At 33.3% G+C, this 15,514-nt stretch overlaps 1 long non-coding RNA gene across 1 annotated transcript; it reads left to right on the top strand.

Annotated features, from left to right (window-relative positions):
• The first annotated feature begins 8,139 nt into the window (after positions 1-8,139).
• Positions 8,140-10,014, top strand: LOC135150901 (uncharacterized). Its single transcript, XR_010289360.1, has 3 exons — positions 8,140-8,894; positions 8,983-9,265; positions 9,487-10,014. It is a non-coding gene; the product is annotated as an uncharacterized LOC135150901 (long non-coding RNA).
• The last annotated feature ends 5,500 nt before the right edge of the window (positions 10,015-15,514 follow it).

The raw sequence follows: 15,514 nt of genomic DNA, 5'->3' as shown, positions 1-15,514 counted from the left end.
TCCTTGTTGTTTCCCTCATTTGAGCGTATTTGAGATCTTATGTTGTGTTTGGATGAGGTGAATGAATTTGAAATAAATGCCATAAAATTTGAACTATGTTAAAGTAAGTTTATCAATTTTATTGATCCCTCCATTTCATTTCATAAACCATATACTTAGAGAAGACACTATAACAATTTATGCTCAATATCTTCCTATACTAAATTTTTTTCTCAAATCTCTCTATATCAATTTTGCACTCACTAAATGTTTTTCAAATTCCCTTCTACACCTATTATTTTCATTTACTTTTAATCATTCGATTACATTGTGTTTCATTCTTCCTAACGAAACACAATATTAGTAATATGACCTATAGGTAATAGAAAGTTCACCTCAAACTAAAACCAGCCAGATCATCTCTTCCTTTTGCGTTTTTACGAGAACTATGCTCCACACAATTTTCATTTGACTTTATACCATCGCCATCCTCTCGAGATTTTGCGAATTGCCCGGAATCATTCCTGCACATATGTTTTTTTTTTTTCAATTTTTTCTGGTCATATATGTCCATTCTAATTGCTACATTAACTTAATTAAAAGATCATGAACCAAGCTAAGCTTGAGCCAAGTCACCAAAGATGCACATTGCACTGAAGTTTGAAAGAAGACGCAAAGTACTTAAGTTTAATGGGTCACCTGCTTGGTAGATTATTATGATTGTTTCCACCAACTTGCTTCATTTGGTAACCGCTAAAATCGATGTAGATGGAGTTGATCTTTCTGGGCACCACTGTACGTCTGGAAACCGTATTTTCGGGGTTATTCTTCTCCATGATACAACACCCTGCACACCACGCATATGTCTAAGAAATATCGGATAAATAAATAGTACTCGGCCCATATATCTCCTAAACAATTATCAATTTCGATTTTTTATATTACAAAACTTATCAAAAATAGTAATCTTTATAATATAAAAAATATAATATTATTTATCTCAAATCTTGTCGCGTATTAGTTTATTAAATGATATGGAACTCCTTTAATCTGGTTGTTTATGTGCATATAGGGTCCATTATTTTTAACCTAAGTGGAACTAATCAAACACAGCAAACTAGCATTTGGGAAAAGTATTTGGGAACAATTTTTGGGTACCTAGTAATTTCCATATAAAATCCAACTGCAGGCACTTACATCCAACATATTTAGTTTACGCATTAAATATCAAATTGTCCCATCACTATACTCATTTTGCTTACTTTCATCCATAATTTTACTCATGTTCTTAAATTACAAGTCCCATCCAAATATAAATATTTAGATGGGACCAAGAGAATAGTTGGTAAAAATCGTCTCAAATTCATATACAGGGAATCCTATCATATATGCTCACACCACATGCTAACACGTAGATAGTGGATTTAAAATAATTAATATCCATCACACATGTGAAAAGAAGCTAGCTAGAGTTTAGCACCATATATTAGACAACCAACATAATTTTGGTGATCAAATAAGTGTGAAAATAAAGTTAAAATGACCATAAGTTTTGAAAAAGAAGAGAAGAGAAAATTTCTTCTTTTTTAGCAAGGAATCATTTTAAGTATTTGGCAATTAATTAAGAGGGGTGTGATTGCAATTTAAAGGTGAAAGATCCTTCAAAATATATAGTGGGGATAAATGACCTCAGATATATAAATTAGTAGGTTCAATAGCATAGAAAGAGATATAAATGAGGTTAAAGACCATTCAAAAAATAAAATAAATTGCTTAAAGATTTTTTTTTCTCCGAGCTATATATCCCGGCCTAATTATGGTCATTGAATAAATGAAACTTTGACGAATAACTAATAGATTTCCTTTCTTTCTGTTATTCCCCTTTCCTAGTGTATTAATAACAAAGCTTTTTTCCAATGTATAAACTAACAATTCCAATGATTTTGGCTATTATAACCTTCCTGACCACTATTTTTATTTTTTTGAGACATTTCACTTCGAAATAAGAAATTCTATTTCAAGCAACAAACTAGAATGGGGAAATTCCAATTATAGAATTCATACAATTTATTTTGTTTTCATTTTTTAGGGCTCTAGGGATATACAGACTCGAACCGTAGACTTTCTCCGTAAAACGGATCAAACTTTTTATTAGAAAATAAGGGGATATCCGATACTTACTGCTCATGGAAACTTTTATCATAATTCTATTGATAAAGATAAGATAGTTGTTGGCACCCATAAGTACTCCTCCATATCTAAAACCACTTGAAAACCATGTTCCACACTAGAAAGGGGTTGCAAAGAAACTCTTTCCTCATATCGAACCTCTGGCCAATTTTGAATCTAGCCAAAGTGTGGCGATGAGGATCTTGGTTGACATCCGATCCAACCTAGTAGTAAGCCATCCGCCAAAATCAACAAATAGCTTCGGCGGCCCTTTTCGCCCACTCTTCGCTCTGGACAGGAGCGCTAGAGGGACACGGGGAGGGAGCTGGCGAAGCGTGCTGAGATCGATTGATCAATATGAATCTTGGGAGTGGATGGTTGATCGTCACTCCTTGTTGTGGAGGCTCTCTACACGAATGGTGTAACAACTGCCTCGTTGTCTCCGACATGGACCCCGTGAAATTGAATTTTTTTCGAAAAAATGAAATAGGGAATGATTACTCATTACCAAAAAAATATGACCTAACTAGTGTTACACGGATTTAGGGAATCCCTGTCACATTGTTGGAGCAGTATTTTATTTCACATTCCCTATACTTGAGCTTAGGAGCTCATATAGTTAAATTGTTGGACTTGCTCTTAGGTTGAAAGCATAACTCGTAATTTGTTGAAGTAATTATCTATGAGTATGTTCACAATTTTTATGATATTAGATTATATGAGGGAGTTGCTTTAGAAAGAAGTTCATATCCTGAAAATTCATTCTTCTACACTGGATCATGTGTGCCTATCTGTCTAGTAAGTTTGTGTTACATACCAAATTATGAAATTACAAGAAACAAATAAATTGAGAATACAAGAAATAAGAGGGAACACAAAATATTGAGATCATAACCAAAGAGTGCTCACATATACAATTTTTCCAAATCTAAGATGTTAAAAGAAAAGTCTATTATGATCATATTTTATATCAACAACATGCATCAACTCAACCCATAAAAAGGTAACTTTAATTGTACTTGAGCGAATATATTAATCTTGGTTCAAACCTTACCATACTAAATTGAGATTTTAAATATGTAGCAATTTTAGATTGAATAGATAACTAGTACATCAAACTAGTAAGACACCTGACCTTTTTGGCTTACAACCAACTCTTATCATAATCTTTTCAATTAAGTTCAAGCCATAATTTGACATTTAATTTTGTTTATTTGGCAATATAAAAATCTGAAATTTATATGAGTCGTTACAACAAATTTATATAGTCTGTACACAAGTCTGAAATCCAAGAGTCAGGTCATCTAACATCACAAAATTAATATCTTACAACGGTAATACACACGTGCCACCCGTTTAGCACAGTTTCTCCCGAGCCTGGTTGATGACTTCTTTTCCCCACAGCTCCATCACATGATCCAACCTAAAAACAAAAAACTGCAAATGCTGAACATTAGCACCACTTCTAACAAATAAGTGCAAGATACCAAATTGTCTCAATATGCAACATGACAAACATATTAAATCTTTATAATAATAATGTACAGATGAAAAGTTTGAGTGTTTTTCTCGAACATTCGCATTCCAATTCCCCAAATATGAAGAGAATACGTCCACCAACTAAATGCACATGACAATATGAAAGCTAGTTTGCCAGGTGCTTTGGTGAAAGATATGTTCAGCTTTGAAGAAAGATAAATGAACTTCTCTTCATATTTGGGAAATTGGTTAGGCAATTGGACGCATTAAAGTTTTGACCGAAGGGTCAAGAATGAAGCACATAAAAATAACAATGGTTTGCGATAAAGGCAATGTCTAAAAGTTTGCATACTAAAGTATTTTTGGGGCCAAGCATAAGCAATGCTTAAATACAATGAGACTCTTTTTTCACTCACGTTGTTTTCCACTGGAATTTGATGATGAACGGTCGAACGTCTAGTATAACACAATTAATACTTGGTATGTATAAAGAAATTATAGTTTTTTTCTTTTACATTAATTAATGAAGAAATGTATGCCTAGTAATAAACAAGTAATCAATTCATTATACAGGCGCTTATGTGTAAAAGAAGCTTACCACTTTTTTTAAGCCTACCTCCGCCTCCTCCTGAAGCGTAAATCAGTATGTGTGTTCTTCTCCAAAGTCAAGTCTCAACCACAATTGACACTAAATGTGGTGGTGCGTCCGAAAGATTTGGCAATCAATGTTGATGGATCTTGATCTTGAGAACAGTAGTTCCTCCCTCTACCATCTGGACCCTGTGATACGAGAATGTCGTGGAAGGTGCCTGCTCGTGCAAGTCACGGGCAGAAAAAAAACAAGACCTGCTACACCAGCGGTTTCCGCAATAGACTTGTTATCCCATAAAGTGTGCAGACACCAGCATAGTCTTCTTTGCAGTTTTCGTGGACGAATCTGTCGTTTTTTACAACCAAACCTTTTCTTGGCAGCAGAATCATCGTCGAGGACATCATGTCATCACATTATTGTTTCTTCTGAAGTACATATTCAAGAAAGCCTCAAACAAGGGATAAATGGCTACAAAGACATGTGAGACTCGCAAAAAATCTACTGAGAGTAGCAACTATCACAACTACCTTGACGACATCACTAATGCTTTACTAAGGAAACCTCCACAAGTGTTATCTTCCAAAGGGTTGATCCATCAGCAACTCCTAAGTTACAACGTAAAATAATTAGTAGAAATAACAAATTACAAAATTGGTCCATATAGTGGGTCCTAATTATACACAAGCATCTTACAAGTGTGTAATGTGTATGAGGGGGGGTGAGTCCTGTGGTTTTCGCTCTCATATATACATAATCAGTGAAGCTAAGTTAATAGTGTCGGGAAAAACTTTAAAATCATGTACAGTGGTGACGCGTCGCTTAATTCTTAATTGGTGAGTTGGTTGGCCGAACTAACACTTGAAATGTGGTTGTAATGGAAGACCTCACCCGTTCTTCATATTGCTTTCGAAGTTTTTCAGCAACATCATTTCTCCTCTGCGCACGTGGAATGTTAAATAAAGTGTGCTGGTGGTTTAACATCAGCAAATTTAATTAGACAGGGTCTCTATCCAATGTAATATATAGATCAAGGTTATGGCAGATAATGAAGCATGCCATCATAAATTGAAGAGGGTGTGATCTCTAGTAGATAAGATGTCAAGAAGGAGGAAGGAGGAAATATATAAACAATTGGTGCATTTACATAGTATTTCAAATGTTTCATTCCATAGAAAAGTTCCTCCCAACATAGATAAGATAAATAAGAATGATGTGCAAACAATAGAAAGTTCCTCCAAACTAAACGTTTAACACGATTTAAAAAGATATATGTATGTGCATACATAATATATCATACCTTTTGTTTCCCTCATTGAGCGTATTTGAGACTTATAGTTGTGGTTTAGGATGAGTGATAGATTTGAAATAAATGCCATAAATTTGAACTATGTTAAAGTACAGTTTAATCCATTTTTATTGATCGCCTCCCATTTCATTTCATAAACCAATACTTGAGAAAGACACTATAACAATTTATGCTCAATATCTTCCGATATAAATGTTTTTCTCAAATCTCTCATATCATTTGCACTCACTAAATGGTTTTTCAAATTCCCTCTCTACACCTAGTTATTTTTCATTTAACTTTTTTAATCATTCGATTACATGGTGTTTTCTTATTCCTAACGAACACAATATTAGTAATGGACCGATAGGAATAGAAAGGTTTAAGTTCACCGCAAACAAAACCAGCCAGAATCATCTCTCCTTTTTAGCGTTTTTACGAGAACTATGCTCCACACAATTTTCATTGACTTTATACCATACGCCATCCTCTCGAGATTTTGCGAATTGGCCCGGAATCATCGGTGGCACATATGTTTTTTTTGTTTTTTCAATTTTTTTCTGAGTGCATATATGTCCATTCTAAATTGCGACATTAACTGTAATTAAAAGATCATGAACCAAGCTAAGCTTGAGCCAATTCACCAAAGATGGCACATTGAACGAAGTTTGAAAGAAGACGCAAAGTACTTAAGTTTAATAAGGTCACTGCTTGGTAGATTTATATGATTGTTTCCACCAACTTGCTGCATTGGTAACCGCTAAATTTCAGATGTAAGATGGAGTTGATCTTTCCTGGGGCACCACGGTACAGTCTGGAAACCCGTATTTTCGGGGTTAAGTCTCTTCTCCATGAAGACACACCCTGCACACCACGCATAGTTCTAAGAAATGATCGGATAAATAAATAGTACTCTCGGCCCATAGTCTCGGTCGATCTCATTTATTTTATAGTTTTTCTTCTTGCTTGATATGTATTTGAGGTTCCCAATTCTTATAAAACATAGTCCATAACCTAATTTGAGATTTTTTTTGTGTATAAAAATCCAATCATTAAATTTTTATTCATAAAAAAATTAAAATAATTTATGAAACTAAATCTTTTAGAAGCCTTAAAATGTGTGTCAAACTCTCGTCCTCCAACATAAACTACCTCGGGCACATATGGAGTGCTATTATAAAGATATAGACACATCACCATAATATTGCACAATACTACTATAATTAATTATATACTACTATAATTATAATAATGCTAAAAAGAATAACATAGTGTTAATAATCAAATCCGAACCTAACGTTAATGACCAAAAAAAAAATCCAAACTTAACATTAGTGACAAAAAGAAAAAGAAATCATAATTTAGTGGTAAGTTTCTAAATACACAATAAGTTACATGGCGAAAAAATCTATTTTCCCTTACCTTTTTTATCGGCTCATACTCCTAATTTGTGATAGGGGTCGTTTGGGTGAGTTTAAAATTAGTGATTCTTGCTTGTAAACAAGTGAAGTAGAGAACGCCGTCTCTAATAGTGCCATATCATCAAATTAGTGATTCTTGCTTAAAGTAAACAAGTGAAGTAGAGAACGCGGTCTCTAAAAGTGCCATATCATCATAGTATCAGGAACTGCACGTGGTTGCTAAAAGCCGTTGCTATAATATCCCCCTCCCCAAAACAAAAAAGAAGAAGAAAGCTTCACGTCATCAATTAGCTACGAAAATCAGTCGTAGAAAGGTGGTTGCAAATGTAATTTTTTATTTTTTATTTCTTTTGATATTGAGGTTTTTTTATCAGTAATATCTAAATAAAAAATATCATTTTAATTTTTTATAACTAGTTAATGAAATTTTGAATTATGTATATTATTTTCATTTTATTAAATAAAAGATATATAGAATTTAGTTATTATAAAAATATAATATATTTACTAGTCTTTGTTAAGATGGTTGAAGCTTTCAGGTGAGTAACCAGATTAGAGTTTGAAATATAAGCCCGATCTTTTCTGCTCTACTCAAATATTGAATTTTGGAAATTCAAATTCATTGTGGTGATAGCTTAGATAGCTTTGCTGATTTTCTTGATTGGTACCGTGGATTGTAAAACTATATTCAGATGAAAAATAAAGAATGTGAATTTAATAACAAAGATTTTGAATAATGTGCTTAGCATAAGAGACTAAAGAGTAGTATAGTTGTTGAGGCCAATTAGATGCCTATCATGAGCGCCAATTTCGCAACGGAGAAGACTTTATGTCCAGAATTCGGAACCAAGACTTTATGTGGTTGATCACCCGTATGGTCCAATTAATGATGGAAATGCATCATCTTATTAAATATTTTCAGAAAATTATTATTCTGATGAAGGAAGTCTTAAAAATGATAAGTTTGAAAGTTTCATAGAAATGTTGGAATTATAAAATTTGAACAACAAAGGTTGTTTCGATAATTGATTACACTCCGAATTTGCCTATCTTGAAAATATTATTCTATTCATTATTGTTTTCATTTAAAACCAATTCTATTCTAATTGAAACAATCTTCTTAACTGAATTATATCCTACTATTTTAGTTATATTATATTTGAAATATATTATATACTTGTGAATCATAATCTTCTAATTGAAACAATCTTCTATCACCAGTGGGATATTAGGCTAGTACTGGTCCCTTAAATATTAAATATCATAAGATCATATACTTATGTAGAAATTGTTTATTAAAATCAGACTGTTTTTGTTGTTGTTGCTGACTTTATATGATCCGATGCATTCTTGCTTTAATACAAGCAGGATATATCAATTTTGACATGATTTTGTTAAGGATGATTTGTTAGTGTTGTAATAACAGGGGTTTTATTTAGCAAAAAAAGAGAAGAGGGTAGTTATAGTTATAGCTAAAGTTGGTTAAAAAGAGTGAAGGATGGCTGGAGAGGGAAAGCTGGTTTGTGTAACAGGGGAATCTCGATATATAGCTTCATGGCTTGTCAAGATGTTGCTTCAACGTGATTACACTGTCAATGCAACTGAATTATCTCTCGGTTTGTTTCTCACTCTCTTTTTATTTATATATTTCTCTTCTTTTTGTGTTTCTTGCTATGTTGATTTACACTGCACGGGTCAATTATCTTGCTCAATTTAGTCTTTTCTCTGATGTTTAAGTTGAAAATTAGATACCCATTTCTTTATATATAGTCTCTTGGCTAGTTGTGATTGCTAATTTGATTGAAAGTCATAGCTTGAAGGGAGTAGGTTCAAGCTTGTGAACTTTAAGATATTGATAGAGCTTTTGTTTTCTTCTCAACTTTATTATCACCTTTCAAAAACATTGGCTGAACAAGCAGCTTTGAAGTTTGCAGAAGAGCACAAATTGTCTTGGTGACACAGCGTCCAGGTTTCTTCTTCATCCTCTCTAACAGCCTATTTTAAATGTCACTTCGGTTTGAAAAGGGTTAATATGATACCTTATACTATACTACCAGGGTCCTGGTATGGCCAGGGATGACTTTGCCAGCCAACAGCTGGTCTTTGAAATGTTGATCCAATGCTTAAAAGACTGATGGCCCGCTAAATTATCTCTGTCAATACCCATATTACTAAAGCTCTGATTCGATCCGATGTATGATCCGATGCCTTCTTGCTTTAATACAAGCAGGACACAGAAGGAAACTGCATTCGATTGCATATTCAGAATTCTCAGAATCACTACGAGAATGGGAGATTGCCTTCTTGAAAAAACTGCATTAAATGACGACGAGGAAAGTGGTGAGTGAGCAATCAATTCTTTATTATTTTTATGTTTAAACTTCATTCAGCAAGCTGCAATCGTTGCTGCGATAATGCTGACTTGCTACAAGTTTGTTTCTTTTCTGTGAATTAAAATGTGGAACCAACATTGGTTATTGACTACATTGTTGTGGTCTTCCATTTGCGGTGTTCATTTGTTAATCCTTTTTATTAAAGCAACTGTTCTTTCTTATATGCAGGTAAAGTATTGCTGATGCTGGGGAAGTTCAGTTTATCATCCAAAATCTTTTTGATCGCTATGTGGGTTACGTCTTGGATTCCTTAAATAATTATATTTATTAATTAGCTATTAATATTTTGTTCAGCGCTCCCATATCTTCCAGACGATCACCATCCCGTCAGAGTCCCTTCTTAATGAATTGTGTACTGTTGAGGATAGTTCATGTAAAATAGTTAAATTCACAGGTACATGGGAAATTAGTATAATATGTTCTCTGTACCTATTTATTTATCGTTCGCGTTGATTGGTATTTTTCTTATTCATTTCTAAGCCATGATTAACATGAAGTATATGTCTTTTACAGGCCGCCAAAGAGTTTGGAGTTTCGATTTTTGCCGATGGCTGACTAGATTATTGACTAGATTATTTTAGTTTGGAGTTTTTGGATAACTTTAGATTTTGGTAGTTTGGGCTTTTTTGGTATATTGGTTGTATATGATTGAATGTTGGATATTGGTATTGCGGTTTCTATGAATGAATATGAATAGTATTTTGGGTTCTATGATGTGCATGTGATTGAAAACTAGTGGCAAAAAACTAAATACACATCATATTTTATTTCAACAAACGATGTCAAAAAACACTTAAGACAACACTTATTAAAACAAGAACTGATGTAAAATCCAACTCTAACATTACTTTTTATGTAAAAACTGAGGTTATTCTTACCATATACATCGGTTATTACAAACATCTGATGTATAAAACATACTCAGACAACAGAATTTTTAAGAAAACGATGTTATTATCATCATATACATCGTTGATTACAAATAACCGATGTATAAAAGAGCCTACGACAACGGAACTCGTAAAAAAACGATGTCTATATCATCTAATTCCTTACGAGTCGCATGTTTAAATTAGTGTTATAGAGATAATATTACATTATGCACAGTTAAATCATATAGTTTAATCATAAAAATAGCTGATAGACATCAGTATTTAAGCTAAAAAACGATGATAAAAGTCACATAGACATTAGTTTTTGGCCGATGTCTTTGTATAGGACCTTTAACATCGCCGACCTAGACATCGGAGGCTGATGCACAAAGACATCGGCCAAAAACCGATGTCTATATGATATCACCCCGAAATCCATAAGAGTTTGAAACATTCTGCTTAAATCCTAAAAACTCTCATCAACTTTGCGATATTTTATAAAGAATTCGGATAAAATCAAAATAAGATACTATCAATTAATATTCATAAACTATAATAAAATATATTAAAATCCGAGTTAAAGAATGAACATTGTTGTTCTAAAATATGGGGGTGACCTTTGATTGGTCCCAAAATAATTCAAGTTTTGTGATTGATTAATCATTTATTATAATACCCGAGTCTATTATAATATGCAGTTTTTTTTCACGTCATAACTAGCAGTTAACCATCTCCAACAAGTGTTGCTAAAATAGTTGCGAAGAGTAACGTGTAGCCATTACCTATCCACTATTTATCAATAAAAAATTCATCTTCCTCCTTCTTTCTTTATCTTTTCCCTCCTTTTCTCCCTTCTCTCTCTCAAATTTGTTATTAAAATAATAATAGGAGAACACATATAAGGATTGCTATTGGAGTTGACACTCTAAGTAAATTACCTAAATCACTAAGACTCACTAGCAAGGTTCATTATTTTATATTATTAATAAATAATGAGATAGGTAACCTATTGGACTTGTTCTAAGTCTTGCCAACTCACTGTATGTATTAGTTTTTTATTTTATCTCTCTCCTTCATATCACTCTTGCAATCTCTTTGTAAAATACACTCCAATAGTTGGCAACCATAAAAGGTCCCCTAAATAAATATTGTATACCTATTTCAAATACATAAATGGTTAAGGTTAAATATAGTTTTTGGATAATAGTTTGTTTTTAGCTAAACGAGATAGTAGCCAACTTTGAGTAGACTCATTGACAATAATGGAGCTCTAATAGGTTGGCAACTAAAAATGTCATGCCAGGTAGACATTGGCAATCTTTTGCCAAATCCTTAGTTACTCTAAAAAAAAGGAATTATTTTAGAACTAATTAGGAGCCATTCCTAAATTTAGGAATTATTTTAGAACAAATTTGGAGCCATTCCTAAATTTTAAATCAGCCAGAGTCGAACCCGGTGTCCCGGGACAATAGAGGCTAAACTCATCACTGCGCTATTCAATAGTGCTCAATTTTAAAAATAATTTAATTTAATTTAAGTAAAATTGAATTATCTATGACGAATCACAGGCAACCCTTAAAATATTTATATTAAATTTTATCAAGATATTAACCACATACAAGTTAATCATAACTTAACTTATAATTTTTTAGCTTATAATAGTATAATTTAATCAAACTCCTTTCATAATGCAATTATAACTCATCTAATCAGACTCCTTTTCATTATCTAATTAAAACTCATCTTCAAGTCTCAATTCCTCACATAAATAATTAACTGATTTATTTTCATCTCCATTAATTATATATTTTCGATATCAAAATATTATTTAAAAATCATCAATCACCATGCCATTTTTTATATTTGTATATGACTCATCAATATTTATTATTTTAATTTAAATTAATTTATACTTATATTAAACTTAAATAAAATTTAGTTAGAAGAATTAATTTTAAAATTTTTTTACTGATTCCATTACCATATAAATCTGATTTTGTGCGTAAAAACAATCACTCTTACTACTATTTTTTGTGTTTTTACCAATTTCATCAGTGATGTTAAATTACCAAAACAATACAAACAACCACCACACACAATATGATATCAAATACAATCAGTGCTGTAACCCGTTAAAAATTTTTAGTTCGATTAAGATGGTTTTGCCTTCCAAATCTCCCTTGTTTGACTATGAGGAGGCTGCACCGGTCTGTTCATATTTTCATTGTTGGAACGTTCATATTTTCATTGTTGGAACGTCCATTATTCCTGAAATTCCGAGTTTGGTGTGATTGTGACTGTGATGATGAAGCTTGGTTCACCTGTGGGCGACTCCAGTTGTTTCCTGGCATGTTTGTGAATTTTGATCGTCTGGCTAGTGATAATCGATCTTGTCTAATTAGTGCAGCGGAAATGGTAGCCTGGTTATAATAATTTGATGCAAGCATATTGTGTGTAGCTCAAAATGCATCTGCCATCTTTGTCAGATGGTTGTTGGTAACCGCCCTTGCAGTATTAACAGGATGCTCAAAAGGATCTCAACCTAGAAATTAAAATTTTAAAAAAAAGTTGAATTCTGGGGGAGAAATGCCTTTATTAAAGCTTTAAGCCATTAAGGATTCCATTAATAAGAAACATGTTGGCAAAGAGAGAGAGAGGGATTACATACATAGAGTCTAAATGTCTAAAGAAAGAGAATTACATAGAAAGGTTAGGAATCACATACATAGAGTGCAAACATCCAGTACTGTCCAGAGTAAGGGTTGAACCTCGATGGCTGACTTCAACATTGATATCAAATATTAGTTTACAAGTTAAACTAATATTACAAGTTAAACTGTGTTAAACAAAGAGTTTTCAAGTTGCAAAAATAATATTAGTTCCACAAACTACATCTTCCTCAAATTTGGTTCCACAAATGAGAGACCCTCTTTGACCAAAAATTAATGATAGTAAAATGAAATAATGACTCTTGCGTTAATCAAATATATTATTTTTAACATAGCTGCAAATCTGAGCCAAAAATTTACATGTACCTGATAACTTGCTATATCTTGTGTCAAAGCTTTAATCTCATCATCTATTCTCTCTAATGAGGCAGAAACAGATGTATTGTCTACACCTAAATAATCCGCTATAACCATACTTCTATAAAATTCTGGAAGTTCGCCAACCCAAGCAGCACCGTCACTTTGTTTCATGATATCCCCAAGCCAGCCCGACTGCGGCTGAAATGATAATAATGAAGAATTTTTATATCTCGATATGACGGCAGTAGAGCAATATAGCATGCCTTTGTCAAAATTGAACCAATCAAGGTGGCCAGTCGATAATACAATCATATGGAAATACACACATGATAATCTAGCAGATCCAAGACAAATCTTGGTTAAACAATTCTTTCATTTGTGGGATGTGTGCGATGTGACGTGCAGGAAGAAAAAAATGTATATTCATTTGGGATTAAATAAGAAAAAGGACTTACCGGAATTATTAGGCCACCCCTAATTCAAGAGAACGAACTGAAGAGATGGGGCATAGAAGGAGACTGATGGTATCAAAGTAGTCAAAACTTTCGAGTTGGTCAAACTCCAACGTCATTGTTCGAGTATTCCTTGTGCTGCCAATTGGGGTAAGTAATTAATGGAGATCCTCCACACAAATAATTTATATTGGTATTATTAACTAATTCTTTCACATTTAGTCACACAGTTTTCGGCAATAAATGTTTAAGAGACATCAAAATAAGAAGAAAATTATATTACCTCAAAAAGAGTCATTACGCCTCAATCTTTGACCGAGCATTTGCTTCATTAATTAACTACAAGTAGTATTTAATGATTTGATCAGTCTATCGGGATTGCCACATTCACATAATTGTCTCGATCATGTGTTTTTTTTCTGAACTTCCACCAAATTTGGAGTACAAAACTAATATTAGCAACTTTAACTCATCTACCTTTCCAAAATGGATTAATTTGCAATTTGATCTTAAAGCAATTGAGACACAAAATTTTTCAAGATTATAATCATCTGATGAGGATAATGTGTACAGTAAAACCTAACAAGTAGAACTATAGTTTAAATTTCATTTAACATACTCACTATACTGTAAGCTAATGTACCGGCGTTACTGAAAGCGTTCACCAATTCCAGTGATCCAGAACAGCAACTTGGCCTTCAACTGAACTCGCGAATAATTAATATAGATATCACAAGTGATCCTTTGAAGGCTGTGCTCCAACTTCAAGAAGGGTACTCTGGCATTACTGAAAAATCTGAGCTTCCACCATGTACCTCCAAACACTCCTTTTTTATACTTCAAAACACAGGTACACTTCTAAGAACAGTCAAACACAGAAACAATTATTACGCAACTGAGACTTTCCACCGTCTGAACAGCCAGGAAGAATACTCTGAGGAGCATGATCCACTTGACTGTAGCCTATAGGAACTCATCTCCAAGAACCAAAACGGTCTAAATAAGACTAAACATATCATAAAGTCAAAAAGAACATTATTTGCTTATATCTAAAACCAAGAATTGAATGATGCGAAGATAAAATTGCAAGTATTATCATATAATTGGTAATTGATTACCAGCTTATAGATGTCTAAAAGCTTCAAGAAACTTCACAAATTGTGAAACTTTCAACTTTGTGACTCCATTCCACCGTGCTGTTCTAGGGTCTCCCCTTTCTATGACATTTGGCTTTGACTTCAATTCCACAATCCTCTCCCAAACCCACATTTGCACTAAATCGTAGTGGCATATAGTGAACTTCAGACCAATTCCAGACCCTGATTCGACAGGCTTAACCATTCCATTATGTAACACCCTCATATCTCTATAAATACAAGCAAGAACAACAGGCGCAAGGGCAACCCTATTACCTCTAGACAAATGAACAGCAACAGTATCTGAGTGCGAACAAAAACAAACTTAGACAGCCAAAATACAAATAGATGATGTAAATATTATGCGAGGGAGCTACTACTTGCTATAAACCACTTATACCTCCGAGATTTTCCACCTTCTGATGAGCGAGAAAGAATACTGTGAGGAGCATGGTCCACTTGACTGTAAGAACTCATCTGCAAATACCAAAACAGTCTAAATACCACTCATATAATTGATTATCAGCTTTTATATGTCTAGGTTAAATCAATCTAACGACCTGACATTCAAAAGCTGTACATAAAACTCCGAGCCAGTAATCCATACGATGCTTCATCCCAATCTAAAATGAAAAGCACTCTCAAACTAATTCGTCTCTATAGCAAGCACCATAGCACTGTCTAAGAGACGTCAACTAAATGATAAA

The sequence above is a fragment of the Daucus carota genome, chromosome 2 (genome assembly GCF_001625215.2).
Source record: "Daucus carota subsp. sativus chromosome 2, DH1 v3.0, whole genome shotgun sequence".
In the NCBI taxonomy this organism is placed as follows: Eukaryota; Viridiplantae; Streptophyta; class Magnoliopsida; order Apiales; family Apiaceae; genus Daucus; species Daucus carota.
The sequence above is the reverse complement of the archived record's forward strand: the minus strand, read 5'-3'. Positions and strand labels throughout refer to the sequence as shown.